General features: G+C 46.7%; 45 pseudogenes; all 45 read left to right on the forward strand.

The window, feature by feature from the left end:
- Positions 1 to 290: 290 nt before the first annotated feature.
- On the forward strand, positions 291 to 409 carry LOC140288874 (5S ribosomal RNA; annotated as a pseudogene).
- A 269-nt stretch (positions 410 to 678) lies between these two features.
- Positions 679 to 797, forward strand: LOC140318131 (5S ribosomal RNA; annotated as a pseudogene).
- A 269-nt stretch (positions 798 to 1,066) lies between these two features.
- Positions 1,067 to 1,185, forward strand: LOC140294890 (5S ribosomal RNA; annotated as a pseudogene).
- A 269-nt stretch (positions 1,186 to 1,454) lies between these two features.
- LOC140296748 (5S ribosomal RNA) lies at positions 1,455 to 1,573 on the forward strand (annotated as a pseudogene).
- Positions 1,574 to 1,842: 269 nt separating this feature from the next.
- Positions 1,843 to 1,961, forward strand: LOC140269088 (5S ribosomal RNA; annotated as a pseudogene).
- A 272-nt stretch (positions 1,962 to 2,233) lies between these two features.
- Positions 2,234 to 2,352, forward strand: LOC140292475 (5S ribosomal RNA; annotated as a pseudogene).
- A 269-nt stretch (positions 2,353 to 2,621) lies between these two features.
- On the forward strand, positions 2,622 to 2,740 carry LOC140303887 (5S ribosomal RNA; annotated as a pseudogene).
- Positions 2,741 to 3,009: 269 nt separating this feature from the next.
- On the forward strand, positions 3,010 to 3,128 carry LOC140305226 (5S ribosomal RNA; annotated as a pseudogene).
- Positions 3,129 to 3,397: 269 nt separating this feature from the next.
- LOC140293507 (5S ribosomal RNA) lies at positions 3,398 to 3,516 on the forward strand (annotated as a pseudogene).
- Positions 3,517 to 4,163: 647 nt separating this feature from the next.
- On the forward strand, positions 4,164 to 4,282 carry LOC140288875 (5S ribosomal RNA; annotated as a pseudogene).
- A 269-nt stretch (positions 4,283 to 4,551) lies between these two features.
- LOC140318137 (5S ribosomal RNA) lies at positions 4,552 to 4,670 on the forward strand (annotated as a pseudogene).
- A 269-nt stretch (positions 4,671 to 4,939) lies between these two features.
- On the forward strand, positions 4,940 to 5,058 carry LOC140294891 (5S ribosomal RNA; annotated as a pseudogene).
- A 269-nt stretch (positions 5,059 to 5,327) lies between these two features.
- LOC140295469 (5S ribosomal RNA) lies at positions 5,328 to 5,446 on the forward strand (annotated as a pseudogene).
- A 269-nt stretch (positions 5,447 to 5,715) lies between these two features.
- On the forward strand, positions 5,716 to 5,834 carry LOC140300900 (5S ribosomal RNA; annotated as a pseudogene).
- Positions 5,835 to 6,106: 272 nt separating this feature from the next.
- LOC140292476 (5S ribosomal RNA) lies at positions 6,107 to 6,225 on the forward strand (annotated as a pseudogene).
- A 269-nt stretch (positions 6,226 to 6,494) lies between these two features.
- On the forward strand, positions 6,495 to 6,613 carry LOC140303893 (5S ribosomal RNA; annotated as a pseudogene).
- Positions 6,614 to 6,882: 269 nt separating this feature from the next.
- On the forward strand, positions 6,883 to 7,001 carry LOC140314819 (5S ribosomal RNA; annotated as a pseudogene).
- A 269-nt stretch (positions 7,002 to 7,270) lies between these two features.
- Positions 7,271 to 7,389, forward strand: LOC140287523 (5S ribosomal RNA; annotated as a pseudogene).
- Positions 7,390 to 7,658: 269 nt separating this feature from the next.
- On the forward strand, positions 7,659 to 7,777 carry LOC140296649 (5S ribosomal RNA; annotated as a pseudogene).
- Positions 7,778 to 8,046: 269 nt separating this feature from the next.
- LOC140292477 (5S ribosomal RNA) lies at positions 8,047 to 8,165 on the forward strand (annotated as a pseudogene).
- A 269-nt stretch (positions 8,166 to 8,434) lies between these two features.
- On the forward strand, positions 8,435 to 8,553 carry LOC140292894 (5S ribosomal RNA; annotated as a pseudogene).
- A 269-nt stretch (positions 8,554 to 8,822) lies between these two features.
- Positions 8,823 to 8,941, forward strand: LOC140299686 (5S ribosomal RNA; annotated as a pseudogene).
- A 269-nt stretch (positions 8,942 to 9,210) lies between these two features.
- LOC140292719 (5S ribosomal RNA) lies at positions 9,211 to 9,329 on the forward strand (annotated as a pseudogene).
- A 266-nt stretch (positions 9,330 to 9,595) lies between these two features.
- On the forward strand, positions 9,596 to 9,714 carry LOC140289056 (5S ribosomal RNA; annotated as a pseudogene).
- A 268-nt stretch (positions 9,715 to 9,982) lies between these two features.
- Positions 9,983 to 10,101, forward strand: LOC140294148 (5S ribosomal RNA; annotated as a pseudogene).
- Positions 10,102 to 10,367: 266 nt separating this feature from the next.
- Positions 10,368 to 10,486, forward strand: LOC140294297 (5S ribosomal RNA; annotated as a pseudogene).
- A 269-nt stretch (positions 10,487 to 10,755) lies between these two features.
- On the forward strand, positions 10,756 to 10,874 carry LOC140294512 (5S ribosomal RNA; annotated as a pseudogene).
- A 272-nt stretch (positions 10,875 to 11,146) lies between these two features.
- Positions 11,147 to 11,265, forward strand: LOC140299398 (5S ribosomal RNA; annotated as a pseudogene).
- Positions 11,266 to 11,534: 269 nt separating this feature from the next.
- On the forward strand, positions 11,535 to 11,653 carry LOC140290342 (5S ribosomal RNA; annotated as a pseudogene).
- Positions 11,654 to 11,922: 269 nt separating this feature from the next.
- On the forward strand, positions 11,923 to 12,041 carry LOC140284348 (5S ribosomal RNA; annotated as a pseudogene).
- Positions 12,042 to 12,698: 657 nt separating this feature from the next.
- On the forward strand, positions 12,699 to 12,816 carry LOC140293351 (5S ribosomal RNA; annotated as a pseudogene).
- Positions 12,817 to 13,085: 269 nt separating this feature from the next.
- On the forward strand, positions 13,086 to 13,203 carry LOC140286917 (5S ribosomal RNA; annotated as a pseudogene).
- Positions 13,204 to 13,472: 269 nt separating this feature from the next.
- Positions 13,473 to 13,596, forward strand: LOC140270546 (5S ribosomal RNA; annotated as a pseudogene).
- Positions 13,597 to 13,865: 269 nt separating this feature from the next.
- On the forward strand, positions 13,866 to 13,984 carry LOC140293508 (5S ribosomal RNA; annotated as a pseudogene).
- A 647-nt stretch (positions 13,985 to 14,631) lies between these two features.
- On the forward strand, positions 14,632 to 14,750 carry LOC140314830 (5S ribosomal RNA; annotated as a pseudogene).
- A 269-nt stretch (positions 14,751 to 15,019) lies between these two features.
- Positions 15,020 to 15,138, forward strand: LOC140291123 (5S ribosomal RNA; annotated as a pseudogene).
- Positions 15,139 to 15,407: 269 nt separating this feature from the next.
- Positions 15,408 to 15,526, forward strand: LOC140292479 (5S ribosomal RNA; annotated as a pseudogene).
- Positions 15,527 to 15,795: 269 nt separating this feature from the next.
- Positions 15,796 to 15,914, forward strand: LOC140300125 (5S ribosomal RNA; annotated as a pseudogene).
- Positions 15,915 to 16,183: 269 nt separating this feature from the next.
- Positions 16,184 to 16,302, forward strand: LOC140283092 (5S ribosomal RNA; annotated as a pseudogene).
- Positions 16,303 to 16,571: 269 nt separating this feature from the next.
- Positions 16,572 to 16,690, forward strand: LOC140289089 (5S ribosomal RNA; annotated as a pseudogene).
- A 269-nt stretch (positions 16,691 to 16,959) lies between these two features.
- LOC140300126 (5S ribosomal RNA) lies at positions 16,960 to 17,078 on the forward strand (annotated as a pseudogene).
- A 269-nt stretch (positions 17,079 to 17,347) lies between these two features.
- LOC140283098 (5S ribosomal RNA) lies at positions 17,348 to 17,466 on the forward strand (annotated as a pseudogene).
- A 269-nt stretch (positions 17,467 to 17,735) lies between these two features.
- Positions 17,736 to 17,854, forward strand: LOC140289090 (5S ribosomal RNA; annotated as a pseudogene).
- A 269-nt stretch (positions 17,855 to 18,123) lies between these two features.
- On the forward strand, positions 18,124 to 18,242 carry LOC140300128 (5S ribosomal RNA; annotated as a pseudogene).
- Positions 18,243 to 18,511: 269 nt separating this feature from the next.
- LOC140294394 (5S ribosomal RNA) lies at positions 18,512 to 18,630 on the forward strand (annotated as a pseudogene).
- The last annotated feature ends 210 nt before the right edge of the window (positions 18,631 to 18,840 follow it).

The raw sequence follows: 18,840 nt of genomic DNA on the forward strand, positions 1-18,840 counted from the left end.
GAATACCAGGTGCTTTAAGCTTTTTCTCTTCTCTCTACCACCTGCATGTCTTTTGTTGCAACGTCTGATCACCCTGTGACACATGAGGAAGTTGGTCATCTTCAGCTGCTGCTGCTTTGTTGGCAGACACGAAGTGATCTGAGAGTCTCAGTTTCAGCTGCAGAGAATAATCACGTCAGGGAAGAAGATGTGCCCACTACAAGTCAGCTTTTCTCTGCAATTATCTGGTTACATAGAGGAACCGTATGATTCCAGTACCTATATAATGCACATTTGTCACAGACATTGTTGCTTACGGCCACACCACCCTGAACATGCCCGACCTCGTCTTATCTCGGAAGCCAAGGAGGGTTGGGCCTGGTTAGTACTTAAATGGGAGACCGCTTGGGAATACCAGGAGCTGTAAGCTTTTTGTCTTCTCTCGACCACCTGCATGTCTTTTGTTGCAACGTCTGATCCCCCTGTGACACATGAGGAAGTTGGTCATCTTCAGCTGCTGCTGCTTTGTTGGCAGACACGAAGTGATCTGAGAGTCTCAGTTTCAGCTGCAGAGAATAATCACATCAGGGAAGAAGATGTGCCCATAACAAGTCAGCCTTTCTCTGCAATTATCTGGTTACATAGAGGAATTGTATGATTCCAGTACCTATATAATGCACATTTGTCACAGAAATTGTTCCTTACGGCCATACCACCCTGAATAAGCCCGACCTCGTCTGATCTCGGAAGCCAAGGAGGGTTGGGCCTGGTTAGTACTTTAATGGGAGACTGCTTGGGAATACCAGGTGCTGTAAGCATTTTCTCTTCTCTCTACAACCTGCATGTCTTTTGTTGCAACGTCTGATCACCCTGTGACACATGAGAAAGTTGGCCATCTTCAGCTGCTGCTGCTTTGTTGGAAGACACGAAGTGATCTGAGAGTCTCAGTTTCAGCTGAAGAGAATAATCACGTCAGGGAAGAAGATGTGCCCACTACACATCAGCCTTTCTCAGCAATTATCTGGTTACATAGAGGAACCGTATGATTCCTGTACTTATATAATGCACATTTGTCAGACACATTGTTTCTTACGGCCACACTACCCTGAACATGCCCGACCTTGTCTGATCTCGGAAGCCAAGCAGGGTTGAGCCTGCTTAGTACTTGGATGGGAGACAGCTTGGGAATACCAGGTGCTGTAAGCTTTTTCTCTTCTCTCTACCACCTGCATGTCTTTTGTTGCAACGTCTGATCACCCTGTGACACGTGAAGAAGTTGGTCATCTTCAGCTGCTGCTGCTTTGTTGGCAGACACGAAGTGATCTGAGAGTCTCAGTTTCAGCTGGAGAGAATAATCACATCAGGGAAGAAGATATGCCCACTACACATCAGCCTTTCTCGGCAATTATCTGGTTACATAGAGGAACTGTATGATTCCAGTACCAATATAATGCACATTTGTCACAGACTTTGTTGCTTACGGCCACACCACCCTCAACATATCCGACCTTGTCCGATCATGGAAGCCAAGCACGGTTGGGCCTGGTTAGTACTTAGATGGGAGACTGCTTTGGAATACCAGGTGCTGTAAGCTTTTTCTCTTCTCTCTACCACCTGCATGTCTTTTGTTGCAACGTCTGATCACCCTGTGACACATGAGGAAGTTGGTCATCTTCAGCTTCTGCTGCTTTGTTGGCAGACACAAAGTGATCTGAGAGTCTCATTTTCAGCTGGAGAGAATTATCACGTCAGGGAACAAGATGTGCCCACTACACATCAGCCTTTCTCGGCAATTATCTGGTTACATAGAGGAACCGTATGACTCCATTACCTATATAATGCACATTTGTCACAGAAATTGTCGCTTACGGCCACACCACCCTGAATATGCCCGACCTCGTCTGATCTCGGAAGCCAAGCAGGGTTGGGGCTGGTTAGTACTTGGATGGGAGACTGCTTGGGAATACAAGGTGCTGTAAGCTTCTTCTCTTCTCTCTACCACCTGCATGTCTTTTGTTGCAACGTCTGATCACCCTGTGACACATGAGGAAGTTGGTCATCTTCAGTTACTGCTGCTGCTTTGTTGGCAGACACAAAGTGATCTGAGAGTCTCAGTTTCAGTTGCAGAGAATGATCACATCAGAGAAGATGATTTGCGCGCTACACATCAGCCTTTCTCAGCAATTATCTGGTTGCATAGAGGAACCGTATGATTCCAGTACCTATATAATGCACATTTGTCAGAGACATTGTTGCTTACGGCCACACCACCCTGAATAAGCCCGACCTCGTCTGATCTCGGACGCCAAACAGGGTTGTACCTGGTTAGTACTTGGATGGGAGACAGCTTGGGAACACCAGGTGCTGTAAGCTTTTTCTCTTCTCTCTACCACCTGCATGTCTTTTGTTGCAACGTCTGATCACCCTGTGACACATGAGGAAGTTGGTCATCTTCAGCTGCCGCTGCTTTGTTGGCAGACACAAAGTGATCTGAGAGTCTCAGTTTCAGCTCGAGAGAATAATCACGTCAGGGAAGAAGATGTGCCCACTACTTATCAGCTTTTCTCGGCAATTATCTGGTTACATAGAGGAACCGTATGATTCCAGTACCTATATAATGCACATTTGTCAGAGACATTGTTGCTTACGGCCACACCACCCTGAACATGCCCGACCTCGTCTGATCTCGGACGCCAAACAGGGTTGTACCTGGTTAGTACTTGGATGGGAGACCTCTTGGGAACACCAGGTGCTGTAAGCTTTTTCTCTTCTCTCTACCACCTGCATGTCTTTTGTTGCAACGTCTGATCACCCTGTGACACATGAGGAAGTTGGTCATCTTCAGCTGCTGCTGCTTTGTTGGTAGACACGAAGTGATCTGAGAGTCTCAGTTTCAGCTGCAGAGAATAATCACATGAGGGAAGAAGATTTGCCCACTACAAGTCAGCCTTTCTCGGCAATTATCTGGTTACATAGAGGAACCGTATGATTCCAGTACCTATATAATGCACATTTGTCACAGACATTGTTGCTTACGGCCACACCACCCTGAACATGCCCGACCTCGTCTGATCTCGGTAGCCAAGGAGGGTTGGGCCTGGTTAGTACTTTAATGGGAGACTGCTTGGGAATACCAGGTGCTGTAAGCTTTTTCTCTTCTCTCTACCACCTGCATGTCTTTTGTTGCAACGTCTGATCACCCTGTGACACATGAGGAAGTTGGTCATCTTCAGCTGCTGCTGCTTTGTTGGCAGACACAAAGTGATCTGAGAGTCTCAGTTTCAGCTGGAGAGAATAATCACATCAGGGAAGAAGATATGCCCACTACACATCAGCCTTTCTCGGCAATTGTCTGGTTACATAGAGGAACTGTATGATTCCAGTACCAATATAATGCACATTTGTCACAGACTTTGTTGCTTACGGCCACACCACCCTCAACATATCCGACCTTGTCCGATCTCGGAAGCCAAGCACGGTTGGGCCTGGTTAGTACTTACATGGGAGACTGCTTTGGAATACCAGGTGCTGTAAGCTTTTTCTCTTCTCTCTACCACCTGCATGTCTTTTGTTGCAACGTCTGATCACCCTGTGACACATGAGGAAGTTGGTCATCTTCAGCTGCTGCTGCTTTGTTGGCAGACACAAAGTGATCTGAGAGTCTCAGTTTCAGCTGCAGAGAATAATCACATCAGGGAAGAAGATGTGCCCACTACAAGTCAGCCTTTCTCGGCAATTATCTGGTTACATAGAGGAAGTGTATGATTCCAGTACTTATATAAGGCACATTTGTCACATATATTGTTGCTTACAGCCACACCACCCTGAATAAGCACGATCTCGGAAGCCAAGCAGGTTTGGGCCTGGTTAGTACTTGGAAGGTAGACTGCCTGGGAATACCAGGTGCTTTAAGCTTTTTCTCTTCTCTCTACCACCTGCATGTCTTTTGTTGCAACGTCTGATCACCCTGTGACACATGAGGAAGTTGGTCATCTTCAGCTGCTGCTGCTTTGTTGGCAGACACGAAGTGATCTGAGAGTCTCAGTTTCAGCTGCAGAGAATAATCACGTCAGGGAAGAAGATGTGCCCACTACAAGTCAGCTTTTCTCTGCAATTATCTGGTTACATAGAGGAACCGTATGATTCCAGTACCTATATAATGCACATTTGTCACAGACATTGTTGCTTACGGCCACACCACCCTGAACATGCCCGACCTCGTCTTATCTCGGAAGCCAAGGAGGGTTGGGCCTGGTTAGTACTTAAATGGGAGACCGCTTGGGAATACCAGGAGCTGTAAGCTTTTTGTCTTCTCTCGACCACCTGCATGTCTTTTGTTGCAACGTCTGATCCCCCTGTGACACATGAGGAAGTTGGTCATCTTCAGCTGCTGCTGCTTTGTTGGCAGACACGAAGTGATCTGAGAGTCTCAGTTTCAGCTGCAGAGAATAATCACATCAGGGAAGAAGATGTGCCCATAACAAGTCAGCCTTTCTCTGCAATTATCTGGTTACATAGAGGAATTGTATGATTCCAGTACCTATATAATGCACATTTGTCACAGAAATTGTTCCTTACGGCCATACCACCCTGAATAAGCCCGACCTCGTCTGATCTCGGAAGCCAAGGAGGGTTGGGCCTGGTTAGTACTTTAATGGGAGACTGCTTGGGAATACCAGGTGCTGTAAGCATTTTCTCTTCTCTCTACAACCTGCATGTCTTTTGTTGCAACGTCTGATCACCCTGTGACACATGAGAAAGTTGGCCATCTTCAGCTGCTGCTGCTTTGTTGGAAGACACGAAGTGATCTGAGAGTCTCAGTTTCAGCTGAAGAGAATAATCACGTCAGGGAAGAAGATGTGCCCACTACACATCAGCCTTTCTCAGCAATTATCTGGTTACATAGAGGAACCGTATGATTCCTGTACTTATATAATGCACATTTGTCAGACACATTGTTTCTTACGGCCACACTACCCTGAACATGCCCGACCTTGTCTGATCTCGGAAGCCAAGCAGGGTTGAGCCTGCTTAGTACTTGGATGGGAGACAGCTTGGGAATACCAGGTGCTGTAAGCTTTTTCTCTTCTCTCTACCACCTGCATGTCTTTTGTTGCAACGTCTGATCACCCTGTGACACGTGAAGAAGTTGGTCATCTTCAGCTGCTGCTGCTTTGTTGGCAGACACGAAGTGATCTGAGAGTCTCAGTTTCAGCTGGAGAGAATAATCACATCAGGGAAGAAGATATGCCCACTACACATCAGCCTTTCTCGGCAATTATCTGGTTACATAGAGGAACTGTATGATTCCAGTACCAATATAATGCACATTTGTCACAGACTTTGTTGCTTACGGCCACACCACCCTCAACATATCCGACCTTGTCCGATCACGGAAGCCAAGCACGGTTGGGCCTGGTTAGTACTTAGATGGGAGACTGCTTTGGAATACCAGGTGCTGTAAGCTTTTTCTCTTCTCTCTACCACCTGCATGTCTTTTGTTGCAACGTCTGATCACCCTGTGACACATGAGGAAGTTGGTCATCTTCAGCTTCTGCTGCTTTGTTGGCAGACACAAAGTGATCTGAGAGTCTCATTTTCAGCTGGAGAGAATTATCACGTCAGGGAACAAGATGTGCCCACTACACATCAGCCTTTCTCGGCAATTATCTGGTTACATAGAGGAACCGTATGACTCCATTACCTATATAATGCACATTTGTCACAGAAATTGTCGCTTACGGCCACACCACCCTGAATATGCCCGACCTCGTCTGATCTCGGAAGCCAAGCAGGGTTGGGGCTGGTTAGTACTTGGATGGGAGACCGCTTGGGAATACAAGGTGCTGTAAGCTTCTTCTCTTCTCTCTACCACCTGCATGTCTTTTGTTGCAACGTCTGATCACCCTGTGACACATGAGGAAGTTGGTCATCTTCAGTTACTGCTGCTGCTTTGTTGGCAGACACAAAGTGATCTGAGAGTCTCAGTTTCAGTTGCAGAGAATGATCACATCAGAGAAGATGATTTGCGCGCTACACATCAGCCTTTCTCAGCAATTATCTGGTTGCATAGAGGAACCGTATGATTCCAGTACCTATATAATGCACATTTGTCAGAGACATTGTTGCTTACGGCCACACCACCCTGAATAAGCCCGACCTCGTCTGATCTCGGACGCCAAACAGGGTTGTACCTGGTTAGTACTTGGATGGGAGACAGCTTGGGAACACCAGGTGCTGTAAGCTTTTTCTCTTCTCTCTACCACCTGCATGTCTTTTGTTGCAACGTCTGATCACCCTGTGACACATGAGGAAGTTGGTCATCTTCAGCTGCTGCTGCTTTGTTGGCAGACACAAAGTGATCTGAGAGTCTCAGTTTCAGCTCGAGAGAATAATCACGTCAGGGAAGAAGATGTGCCCACTACTTATCAGCTTTTCTCGGCAATTATCTGGTTACATAGAGGAACCGTATGATTCCAGTACCTATATAATGCACATTTGTCAGAGACATTGTTGCTTACGGCCACACCACCCTGAACATGCCCGACCTCGTCTGATCTCGGACGCCAAACAGGGTTGTACCTGGTTAGTACTTGGATGGGAGACCTCTTGGGAACACCAGGTGCTGTAAGCTTTTTCTCTTCTCTCTACCACCTGCATGTCTTTTGTTGCAACGTCTGATCACCCTGTGACACATGAGGAAGTTGGTCATCTTCAGCTGCTGCTGCTTTGTTGGTAGACACGAAGTGATCTGAGAGTCTCAGTTTCAGCTGCAGAGAATAATCACATGAGGGAAGAAGATTTGCCCACTACAAGTCAGCCTTTCTCGGCAATTATCTGGTTACATAGAGGAACCGTATGATTCCAGTACCTATATAATGCACATTTGTCACAGACATTGTTGCTTACGGCCACACCACCCTGAACATGCCCGACCTCGTCTGATCTCGGTAGCCAAGGAGGGTTGGGCCTGGTTAGTACTTTAATGGGAGACTGCTTGGGAATACCAGGTGCTGTAAGCGTTTTCTCTTCTCTCTACAACCTGCATGTCTTTTGTTGCAACGTCTGATCACCCTGTGACACACGAGGAAGTTGGCCATCTTCAGCTGCTGCTGCTTTGTTGGAAGACACGAAGTGATCTGAGAGTCTCAGTTTCAACTGAAGAGAATAATGACGTCAGGGAAGAAGATGTGCCGACTACACATCAGCCTTTCTCAGCAATTATCTGGTTACATAGAGGAACCGTATGATTCCTGTAGTTATATAATGCACATTTGTCAGACACATTGTTGCTTACGGCCACACCACCCTGAACATGCCCGACCTCGTCTGATCTCGGAAGCCAAGCAGGGTTGAGCCTCCTTAGTACTTGGATGGAAGACCTCTTGGGAATACCAGGTGCTGTAAGCTTTTTCTCTTCTCTCGACCACCTGCATGTCTTTTGTTGCAACGTCTGATCACCCTGTGACACATGAGGAAGTTGGTCATCTTCAGCTGCTGCTGCTTTGTTGGCTGACACAAAGTGATCTGAGAGTCTCAGTTTCAGTTGCAGAGAATGATCACATCAGAGAAGATGATTTGCCCGCTACACATCAGCCTTTCTCGGCAATTATCTGGTTGCATAGAGGAACCGTATGATTCCAGTACCTATATAATGCACATTTGTCACAGTTATGGTTGCTTACGGCCACACCACCCTGAATATGCCCAACCTCATCTGATCTCAGAAGCCAAGGAGGTTTGGGCCTGGTTAGTACTTCGATGGTAGACATTCTGGGAATACCAGGTGCTGTAAGCTTTTTCTCTTCTCTCTACCACCTGCATGTCTTTTGTTGCAACGTCTGATCACCCTGTGACACATGAGGAAGTTGGTCATCTTCAGCTGCTGCTGCTTTGTTGGCTGACACAAAGTGATCTGAGAGTCTCAGTTTCAGTTGCAGAGAATGATCACATCAGAGAAGATGATTTGCCCGCTACACATCAGCCTTTCTCGGCAATTATCTGGTTGCATAGAGGAACCGTATGATTCCAGTACCTATATAATGCACATTTGTCAGAGACATTGTTGCTTACGGCCACACCACCCTGAATAAGCCCGACCTCGTCTGATCTCGGACGCCAAACAGGGTTGTACCTGGTTAGTACTTGGATGGGAGACAGCTTGGGAACACCAGGTGCTGTAAGCTTTTTCTCTTCTCTCAACCACCTGCATGTCTTTTGTTGCAACGTCTGACCACCCTGTGACACATGAGGAAGTTGGTCATCTTCAGCTGCTGCTGCTTTGTTGGCAGACACGAAGTGATCTGAGAGTCTCAGTTTCAGCTGGAGAGAATAATCACATCAGGGAAGAAGATGTGCCCACTACAAGTTAGCCTTTCTCGACAATTATCTGGTTACATAGAGGAACTGTATTATTCCAGTACCTATATAATGCACATTTGTCACAGACATTGTTGCTTACGGCCACACCACCCTGAACATGCCCGACCTCGTCTCATCTTGGAAGCCAAGCAGGGTTGGGCCTTGTTAGTACTTGAATGGGAGACTGCTTGGGAATACCAGGTGCTGTAAGCTTTTTCTCTTCTCTCTACCACCTGCATGTCTTTTGTTGCAACGTCTGACCACCCTGTGACACATGAGGAAGTTGGTCATCTTCAGCTGCTGCTGCTTTGTTGGCAGACACGAAGTGATCTGAGAGTCTCAGTTTCAGCTGAAGAGAATGATCACATCAGAGAAGATGATATGCCCGCTACACATCAGCCTTTCTCTGCAATTATCTGGTTATATAGAGGAACCGTATGATTCCAGTACCTATATTATAAACATTTTTCAGAGAGATTGTTACTTACGGCCATACCACCCTGAATAAGCCCGACCTCATCTGATCTCGGAAGCCAAGCAGGGTTTGGCCTGGTTAGTACTTGAATGGGAGACCGCTTGGGAATACCAGGTGCTGTAGGCTTTTTCTCTTCTCTTTACCACCTGCATGTCTTTTGTTGCAATGTCTGATCGCCCTGTGACACATGAGGAAGTTGGTCATCTTCAGCTGCTGCTGCTTTGTTGGCAGACACAAAGTGATCTGAGAGTCTCAGTTTCAGTACCAGAGAATAATCACATCAGGGAAGAAGATGAACCCACTACAAGTCAGCCTTTTTCGGCAATTATCTGGTTGCATAGAGGAACCGTATGATTCCAGTACCTATATAATGCACATTTGTCACAGACATTGTTACTTACGGCCACACCACCCTGAATATGCCCGACCTCGTCTAATCTCGGAACCCAAGCAGGGTTGGGCCTGGTTAGTACTTGAATGTTAGACCGCTTGGGAATACCAGGTGCTGTAAGCTTTTTCTCTTCTCTCTACCACCTGCATGTCTTTTTCTGCAATGTCTGATCGCCCTGTGACACATGAGGAAGTTGGTCATCTTCAGCTGCTGCTTTGTTGGCAGACATGAAGTGATCTGAGAGTCTCAGTTTCAGCTGAAGAGAATGATCACGTCAGGGAAGAAGATGTGCTCACTACAAGTCAGCCTTTCTTGGCAATTATCTGGTTATATAGAGGAACCGTATGATTCCTGTACCTATACAATTTATATTTGTCACAGACATGGTTGTTTACGGCCACACCACCCTGAATATGCCCGACCTCGTCTGATCTTGGAAGCCAATTAGGGTTGGGCCTGTTTAGTACTTGGATGGGAGACCCCTTGGGATTATCAGGTGCTGTAAGCTTTTTCTCTTCTCTCAACCACCTGCATGTCTTTTGTTGCAACGTATGATCACCCTGTGACACATGAGGAAGTTGGTCATCTTCATTTTCTGCTGCTTTTTTGCAGACACGAAGTGATCTGAGAGTCTCATTTTCAGCTGGAGAAAATTATCACGTCAGGGAACAAGATGTGCCCACTACATATCAGCCTTTCTTGGCAATTATCTGGTTGCATAGAGGAACCGTATGATTCCAGTACCTATATAATGCACATTTGTCACAGATAATGTTACTTACGGCCACACCACCCTGAATATGCCCGACCTCGTCTGATCTAAGAACCCAAGCAGGGTTGGACCTGGTTAGTACTTGAATGGGAGACCGCTTGCGAATACCAGGTGCTGTAAGCTTTTTCTCTTCTCTCTACCACCTACATGTCTTTTGTTGCAACGTCTGATCACCCTGTGACACATGAAGAAGTTGGTCATCTTCAGCTGCTGCTGCTTTGTTGGCAGACACGAAGTGATATGAGAGTCTCAGTTTCAGCTGGAGAGAATAATCACGTCAGGGAAGATGTTTCCACTACTTATCAGCCTTTCTCGGCAATTATCTTGTTACATAGAGGAACCATATGATTCCATTGCCTATATAATGCACATTTGTCACAGAGATTGTTGCTTACGGCCCAACCACCCTGAATATGTCTGACCTCGTCTGCTCTCAGAAGCCAAGGAGGGTTGGCCCTGGTTAGTACTTGGATGAGAGACCGCTTGGGAATACCAGGTGCTGTAAGCTTTTTCTCTTCTCTCTACCACCTGCATGTCTTTTGTTGCAACGTCTGATCACCCTGTGACACATGAGGAAGTTGGTCATCTTCAGCAGCTGCTGCTTTGTTGGCAGACACGAAGTGATCTGAGAGTCTCAGTTTCAGCTGTAGAGAATAATCACATCGGGGAAGAAGATGTGCCCACTACAAGTTAGCCTTTCTTGGCAATTATCTGGTTGCATAGAGGAACCGTATGATTCCAGTACCTATATAATGCACATTTGTCACAGACATTGTTACTTACGGCCACACCACCCTGAATATGCCCAACCTCGTGTGATCTCGGAAGCCAAACAGGGTTGAGCCTGCTTAGTACTTGGATGGGAGACTGCTTGGGAATACCAGGTGCTGTAAGCTTCTTCTCTTCTCTCTACCACCTGCATGTCTTTTGTTGCAACGTCTGATCACCCTGTGACACATGAGGAAGTTGGTCATCTTCAGCAGCTGCTGCTTCTTTGTTGGCAGACACGAAGTGATCTGAGAGTCTCAGTTTCAGCTGCAGAGAATAATCACATCAGGGAAGAAGATGTGCCCACTACAAGTCAGCCTTTCTCTGCAATTCTCTGGTTACATAGAAGAAGTGTATGATTCCAGTACCTATATAATGCACATTTGTCACAGTTATTGTTGCTTACGGCCGCACCACCCTGAATATGCCCGACCTCGTCTGATCTTGGAAGAAAAGCAGGGTTGGGCCTGGTTAGTACTTGAATGGGAGACCACTTCGGAATACCAGGTGCTGTAAGCTTTTTCTCTTCTCTCTACCACCTGCATAACTTTTGTTGCAACGTCTGATCACCCTGTGACACATGAGGAAGGTGGTCATCTTCAGCTTCTGCTGCTTTGTTGGCAGACACGAAGTGATCTGAGAGTCTCAGTTTCAGTTGCAGAGAATGATCACATCAGAGAAGATGATTTGCCCGCTACACATCAGCCTTTCTCGGCAATTATCTGGTTGCATAGAGGAACCGTATGATTCAAGTACCTATATAATGCACATTTGTCAGAGATATTGTTGCTTACGGCCACACCACCCTGAATAAGCCCGACCTCGTCTGATCTCGGACGCCAAGCAGGGTTGTACCTGGTTAGTACTTGGATGGGAGACAGCTTGGGAATACCAGGTGCTGTAAGCTTTTTCTCTTCTCTCTACCACCTGCATGTCTTTTGTTGCAACGTCTGATCACCCTGTGACACGTGAAGAAGTTGGTCATCTTCAGCTGCTGCTGCTTTGTTGGAAGACACGAAGTGAACTGAGAATCTCAGTTTCAGCTGAAGAGAATAATCTCGTCAGGGAAGAAGATGTGCCCACTACACATCAGCCTTTCTCATCAATTATCTGGTTACATAGAGGAACCGTATGATTCCTGTACTTATATAATGCACATTTGTCACAGACATTGTTACTTACGGCCACACCACCCTGAATTTGCCTGACCTCGTCTGATCTCGGAAGCCAAGCATTGTTGGGCCTGGTTAGTACTTGGGTGGGAGACCGCTTGGGAATACCAGGTGCTGTAAGCGTTTTCTCTTCTCTCTACCACCTGCATGTGTTTTGTTGCAACGTCTGATCACCCTGTGACACATGAGGAAGTTGGTCATCTTCAGCTGCTGCTGCTTTGTTGGCAGACACGAAGTGATCTGAGAGTCTCAGTTTCAGCTGAAGAGAATGATCACATCAGAGAAGATGATATGCCCACTACACATCAGCCTTTCTCGGCAATTATCTGGTTTCATAGAGGAAGTGTATGATTCCAGTACCTATATAATTCACATTTGTAACAAACATTGTTGCTTATGGCCACACCACCCTGAATAAGCCCCACCTTGTCTTATCCTGGAAGCCAAGCAGGGTTGGGCCTGGTTCGTACTTCAATGGGAGACTGCTTGGGAATACCAGGTGCTGTAAGCTTTTTCTCTTCTCTCTACCACCTGCATGTCTTTTGTTGCAACATCTGATCACCCTGTGACACATGAGGAAGTTTGTCATCTTCAGCTTCTGCTGCTTTGTTGGCAGACACGAAGTGATCTGAGAGTCTCATTTTCAACTGAAGAGAATAATAACGTCAGGGAAGAAGATGTGCCCCCTACACATCAGCCTTTCTCGGCAATTATCTGGTTACATAGAGGAACTGTATGATTCCAGTACCTATATAATGCACATTTGTCACAGACATTGTTGCTTACGGCCACACCACCCTCAATATGCCTGACCTCGTCTGATCTCGGAAGCCAAGCACGGTTGGCCTGGTTAGTACTTGGGTGGGAGACTGCTTGGGAATACCAGGTGCTGTAAGCTTTATCTCTTCTCTGGACCACCTGAATGTCTTTTGTTGCAACGTCTGATCACCCTGTGACACATGAGGAAGTTGGTCATCTTCAGCTTCTGCTGCTTTGTTTGCAGACACGAAGTGATCTGAGAGTCTCAGTTTCAGCTGCAGAGAATAATCACGTCAGGGAAGAAGATGTGCCCACTACACATAAGCCTTTCTCGGCAATTATCTGGTTACATAGAGGAACCGTATGATTCCAGTACCTATATAATGCACATTTGTCACAGACATTGTCGCTTACGGCAACACCACCCTGAACATGCCTGACCTCGTCTGATCTCGGAAGCCAAGCACGGTTGGCCTGGTTAGTACTTGGGTGGGAGACCACTTGGGAATACCAGGTGCTGTAAGCTTTATCTCTTCTCTGGACCACCTGAATGTCTTTTGTTGCAACGTCTGATCACCCTGTGACACATGAGGAAGTTGGTCATCTTCAGCTTCTGCTGCTTTGTTGGCAGACACGAAGTGATCTGAGAGTCTCAGTTTCAGCTGCAGAGAATAATCACGTCAGGGAAGAAGATGTGCCCACTACACATAAGCCTTTCTCTGCAATTATCTGGTTACATAGAGGAACCGTATGATTCCAGTACCTATATAATGCACATTTGTCACAGAGATTGTCGCTTACGGCCACACCACCCTGAATATAATATGCCCGACCTCGTCCGATCTCGGAAGCCAAGCGGGGTTGTGCCTGGTTAGTACTTGGGTGGGAGACTGCTTGGGAATACCAGGTGCTGTAAGCTTTTTCTCTTCTCTCTACCACCTGCATGTCTTTTGTTGCAACGTCTGATCACCCTGTGACACATGAGGAAGTTGGTCATCTTCAGCTGCTGCTGCTTTGTTGGCAGACACAAAGTGATCTGAGAGTCTCAGTTTCAGCTGGAGAGAATAATCACATCAGGGAAGAAGATATGCCCACTACACATCAACCTTTCTCGGCAATTATCTGGTTACATAGAGGAACTGTATGATTCCAGTACCAATATAATGCACATTTGTCACAGACTTTGTTGCTTACGGCCACACCACCCTCAACATATCCGACCTTGTCCGATCTCGGAAGCCAAGCACGGTTGGGCCTGGTTAGTACTTACATGGGAGACTGCTTTGGAATACCAGGTGCTGTAAGCTTTTTCTCTTCTCTCTACCACCTGCATGTCTTTTGTTGCAACGTCTGATCACCCTGTGACACATGAGGAAGTTGGTCATCTTCAGCTGCTGCTGCTTTGTTGGCAGACACAAAGTGATCTGAGAGTCTCAGTTTCAGCTGCAGAGAATAATCACATCAGGGAAGAAGATGTGCCCACTACAAGTCAGCCTTTCTCGGCAATTATCTGGTTACATAGAGGAAGTGTATGATTCCAGTACTTATATAAGGCACATTTGTCACATATATTGTTGCTTACAGCCACACCACCCTGAATAAGCACGATCTCGGAAGCCAAGCAGGTTTGGGCCTGGTTAGTACTTGGAAGGTAGACTGCCTGGGAATACCAGGTGCTTTAAGCTTTTTCTCTTCTCTCTACCACCTGCATGTCTTTTGTTGCAACGTCTGATCACCCTGTGACACATGAGGAAGTTGGTCATCTTCAGCTGCTGCTGCTTTGTTGGCAGACACGAAGTGATCTGAGAGTCTCAGTTTCAGCTGCAGAGAATAATCACGTCAGGGAAGAAGATGTGCCCACTACAAGTCAGCTTTTCTCTGCAATTATCTGGTTACATAGAGGAACCGTATGATTCCAGTACCTATATAATGCACATTTGTCACAGACATTGTTGCTTACGGCCACACCACCCTGAACATGCCCGACCTCGTCTGATCTCGGTAGCCAAGGAGGGTTGGGCCTGGTTAGTACTTTAATGGGAGACTGCTTGGGAATACCAGGTGCTGTAAGCGTTTTCTCTTCTCTCTACAACCTGCATGTCTTTTGTTGCAACGTCTGATCACCCTGTGACACACGAGGAAGTTGGCCATCTTCAGCTGCTGCTGCTTTGTTGGAAGACACGAAGTGATCTGAGAGTCTCAGTTTCAACTGAAGAGAATAATCACGTCAGGGAAGAAGATGTGCCGACTACACATCAGCCTTTCTCAGCAATTATCTGGTTACATAGAGGAACCGTATGATTCCTGTAGTTATATAATGCACATTTGTCAGACACATTGTTGCTTACGGCCACACCACCCTGAACATGCCCGACCTCGTCTGATCTCGGAAGCCAAGCAGGGTTGAGCCTCCTTAGTACTTGGATGGGAGACTGCTTGGGAATACCAGGTGCTGTAAGCGTTTTCTCTTCTCTCTACAACCTGCATGTCTTTTGTTGCAACGTCTGATCACCCTGTGACACATGAGGAAGTTGGTCATATTCAGCTGCTGCTGCTTTGTTGGCTGACACAAAGTGATCTGAGAGTCTCAGTTTCAGCTGCAGAGAATGATCACATCAGAGAAGATGATTTGCCCGCTACACATCAGCCTTTCTCGGCAATTATCTGGTTGCATAGAGGAACCGTATGATTCCAGTACCTATATAATGCACATTTGTCAGAGACATTGTTGCTTACGGCCACACCACCCTGAATAAGCCCGACCTCGTCTGATCTCGGACGCCAAACAGGGTTGTACCTGGTTAGTACTTGGATGGGAGACAGCTTGGGAACACCAGGTGCTGTAAGCTTTTTCTCTTCTCTCTACCACCTGCAAGTCTTTTGTTGCAACGTCTGATCACCCTGTGACACGTGAAGAAGTTGGTCATCTTCAGCTGCTGCTGCTTTGTTGATAGACACGAGGTGATCTGAGAGTCTCATTTTCAGCTGAAGAGAATAATCACATCAAGGAGGAAGATGAACCCACTACAAGTCAGCCTTTTTCGGCAATTATCTGGTTACACAGAGGAAGTGTATGATCCCAGTACCTATATAATGCACACTTGTCACCGATATTGTTGCTTACGGCCACACCACCCTGAATAAGCCCGACCTCGTCTGATCTCGGAAGCCAAGCAGGGTTGGGCCTGGTTAGGACTTGAATGGGAGACCGCTTGGGAATACCAGGTGCTGTAAGCTTTTTCTCTTCTCTATACCACCTGCATGTCTTTTGTTGCAACGTCTGATCACCCTGTTACACATGAGGAAGTTGGTCATCTTCAGCTTCTGCTGCTTTGTTGGCAGACACGAAGTGATCTGAGAGTCTCAGTTTCAGCTGAAGAGAATAATCACATCAGGGAAGAAGTTGTGCCCACTACAAGTCAGCCTTTCTCTGCAATTATCTGGTTACATAGAAGAAGTGTATGATTCCAGTACCTATATAATGCACATTTGTCACAGCTATTGTTGCTTACGGCCGCACCACCCTGAATATGCCTGACCTCGTCTGATCTTGGAAGAAAAGCAGGGTTGGGCCTGGTTAGTACTTGGATGGGAGACCACTTCGGAATACCAGGTGATGTAAGCTTCTTCTCTTCTCTCTACCACCTGCATGTCTTTTGTTGCAACGTCTGATCACCCTGTGACACATGAGGAAGTTGGTCATCTTCAGCTTCTGCTGCTTTGTTGGCAGACACGAAGTGATCTGAGAGTCTCAGTTTCAGCTGAAGAGAATGATCACATCAGAGAAGATTATATGCCCGCTACACATCAGCCTTTCTCGGCAATTATCTGGTTGCATAGAGGAACCGTATGCTTCCAGTAGCTATATAATGCACATTTGTCGGAGACATTGTTGCTTACGGCCACACCACCCTGAACATGCCCGACCTCGTATGATCTCGGAAGCCAAGCAGGGTTGAGCCTGCTTAGTGCTTGGATGGGAGACTGCTTGGGAATACCAGGTGCTGTAAGCTTCTTCTCTTCTCTCTACCACCTGCATGTCTTTTGTTGCAACGTCTGATCACCCTGTGACACGTGAAGAAGTTGGTCATCTTCAGCTGCTGCTGCTTTGTTGATAGACACGAGGTGATCTGAGAGTCTCATTTTCAGCTGAAGAGAATAATCACATCAAGGAGGAAGATGAACCCACTACAAGTCAGCCTTTTTCGGCAATTATCTGGTTACACAGAGGAAGTGTATGATCCCAGTACCTATATAATGCACATTTGTCACAGCTATTGTTGCTTACGGCCACACCACCCTGAATAAGCCCGACCTCGTCTGATCTCGGAAGCCAAGCAGGGTTGGGCCTGGTTAGGACTTGAATGGGAGACCGCTTGGGAATACCAGGTGCTGTAAGCTTTTTCTCTTCTCTATACCACCTGCATGTCTTTTGTTGCAACGTCTGATCACCCTGTTACACATGAGGAAGTTGGTCATCTTCAGCTTCTGCTGCTTTGTTGGCAGACACGAAGTGATCTGAGAGTCTCAGTTTCAGCTGAAGAGAATAATCACATCAGGGAAGAAGTTGTGCCCACTACAAGTCAGCCTTTCTCTGCAATTATCTGGTTACATAGAAGAAGTGTATGATTCCAGTACCTATATAATGCACATTTGTCACAGCTATTGTTGCTTACGGCCGCACCACCCTGAATATGCCTGACCTCGTCTGATCTTGGAAGAAAAGCAGGGTTGGGCCTGGTTAGTACTTGGATGGGAGACCACTTCGGAATACCAGGTGATGTAAGCTTCTTCTCTTCTCTCTACCACCTGCATGTCTTTTGTTGCAACGTCTGATCACCCTGTGACACATGAGGAAGTTGGTCATCTTCAGCTTCTGCTGCTTTGTTGGCAGACACGAAGTGATCTGAGAGTCTCAGTTTCAGCTGAAGAGAATGATCACATCAGAGAAGATTATATGCCCGCTACACATCAGCCTTTCTCGGCAATTATCTGGTTGCATAGAGGAACCGTATGCTTCCAGTAGCTATATAATGCACATTTGTCGGAGACATTGTTGCTTACGGCCACACCACCCTGAACATGCCCGACCTCGTATGATCTCGGAAGCCAAGCAGGGTTGAGCCTGCTTAGTGCTTGGATGGGAGACTGCTTGGGAATACCAGGTGCTGTAAGCTTCTTCTCTTCTCTCTACCACCTGCATGTCTTTTGTTGCAACGTCTGATCACCCTGTGACACGTGAAGAAGTTGGTCATCTTCAGCTGCTGCTGCTTTGTTGATAGACACGAGGTGATCTGAGAGTCTCATTTTCAGCTGAAGAGAATAATCACATCAAGGAGGAAGATGAACCCACTACAAGTCAGCCTTTTTCGGCAATTATCTGGTTACACAGAGGAAGTGTATGATCCCAGTACCTATATAATGCACATTTGTCACAGCTATTGTTGCTTACGGCCACACCACCCTGAATAAGCCCGACCTCGTCTGATCTCGGAAGCCAAGCAGGGTTGGGCCTGGTTAGGACTTGAATGGGAGACCGCTTGGGAATACCAGGTGCTGTAAGCTTTTTCTCTTCTCTATACCACCTGCATGTCTTTTGTTGCAACGTCTGATCACCCTGTTACACATGAGGAAGTTGGTCATCTTCAGCTTCTGCTGCTTTGTTGGCAGACACGAAGTGATCTGAGAGTCTCAGTTTCAGCTGAAGAGAATAATCACATCAGGGAAGAAGTTGTGCCCACTACAAGTCAGCCTTTCTCTGCAATTATCTGGTTACATAGAAGAAGTGTATGATTCCAGTACCTATATAATGCACATTTGTCACAGCTATTGTTGCTTACGGCCGCACCACCCTGAATATGCCTGACCTCGTCTGATCTTGGAAGAAAAGCAGGGTTGGGGCTGGTTAGTACTTGGATGGGAGACCACTTCGGAATACCAGGTGATGTAAGCTTCTTCTCTTCTCTCTACCACCTGCATGTCTTTTGTTGCAACGTCTGATCACCCTGTGACACATGAGGAAGTTGGTCATCTTCAGCTTCTGCTGCTTTGTTGGCAGACACGAAGTGATCTGAGAGTCTCAGTTTCAGCTGAAGAGAATGATCACATCAGAGAAGATTATATGCCCGCTACACATCAGCCTTTCTCGGCAATTATCTGGTTG

Source organism: Leuresthes tenuis, unplaced genomic scaffold, assembly GCF_036924035.1.
Source record: "Leuresthes tenuis unplaced genomic scaffold, fLeuTen1.0.hap1 SCAF_1, whole genome shotgun sequence".
Lineage (NCBI taxonomy): Eukaryota > Metazoa > Chordata > Actinopteri > Atheriniformes > Atherinopsidae > Leuresthes > Leuresthes tenuis.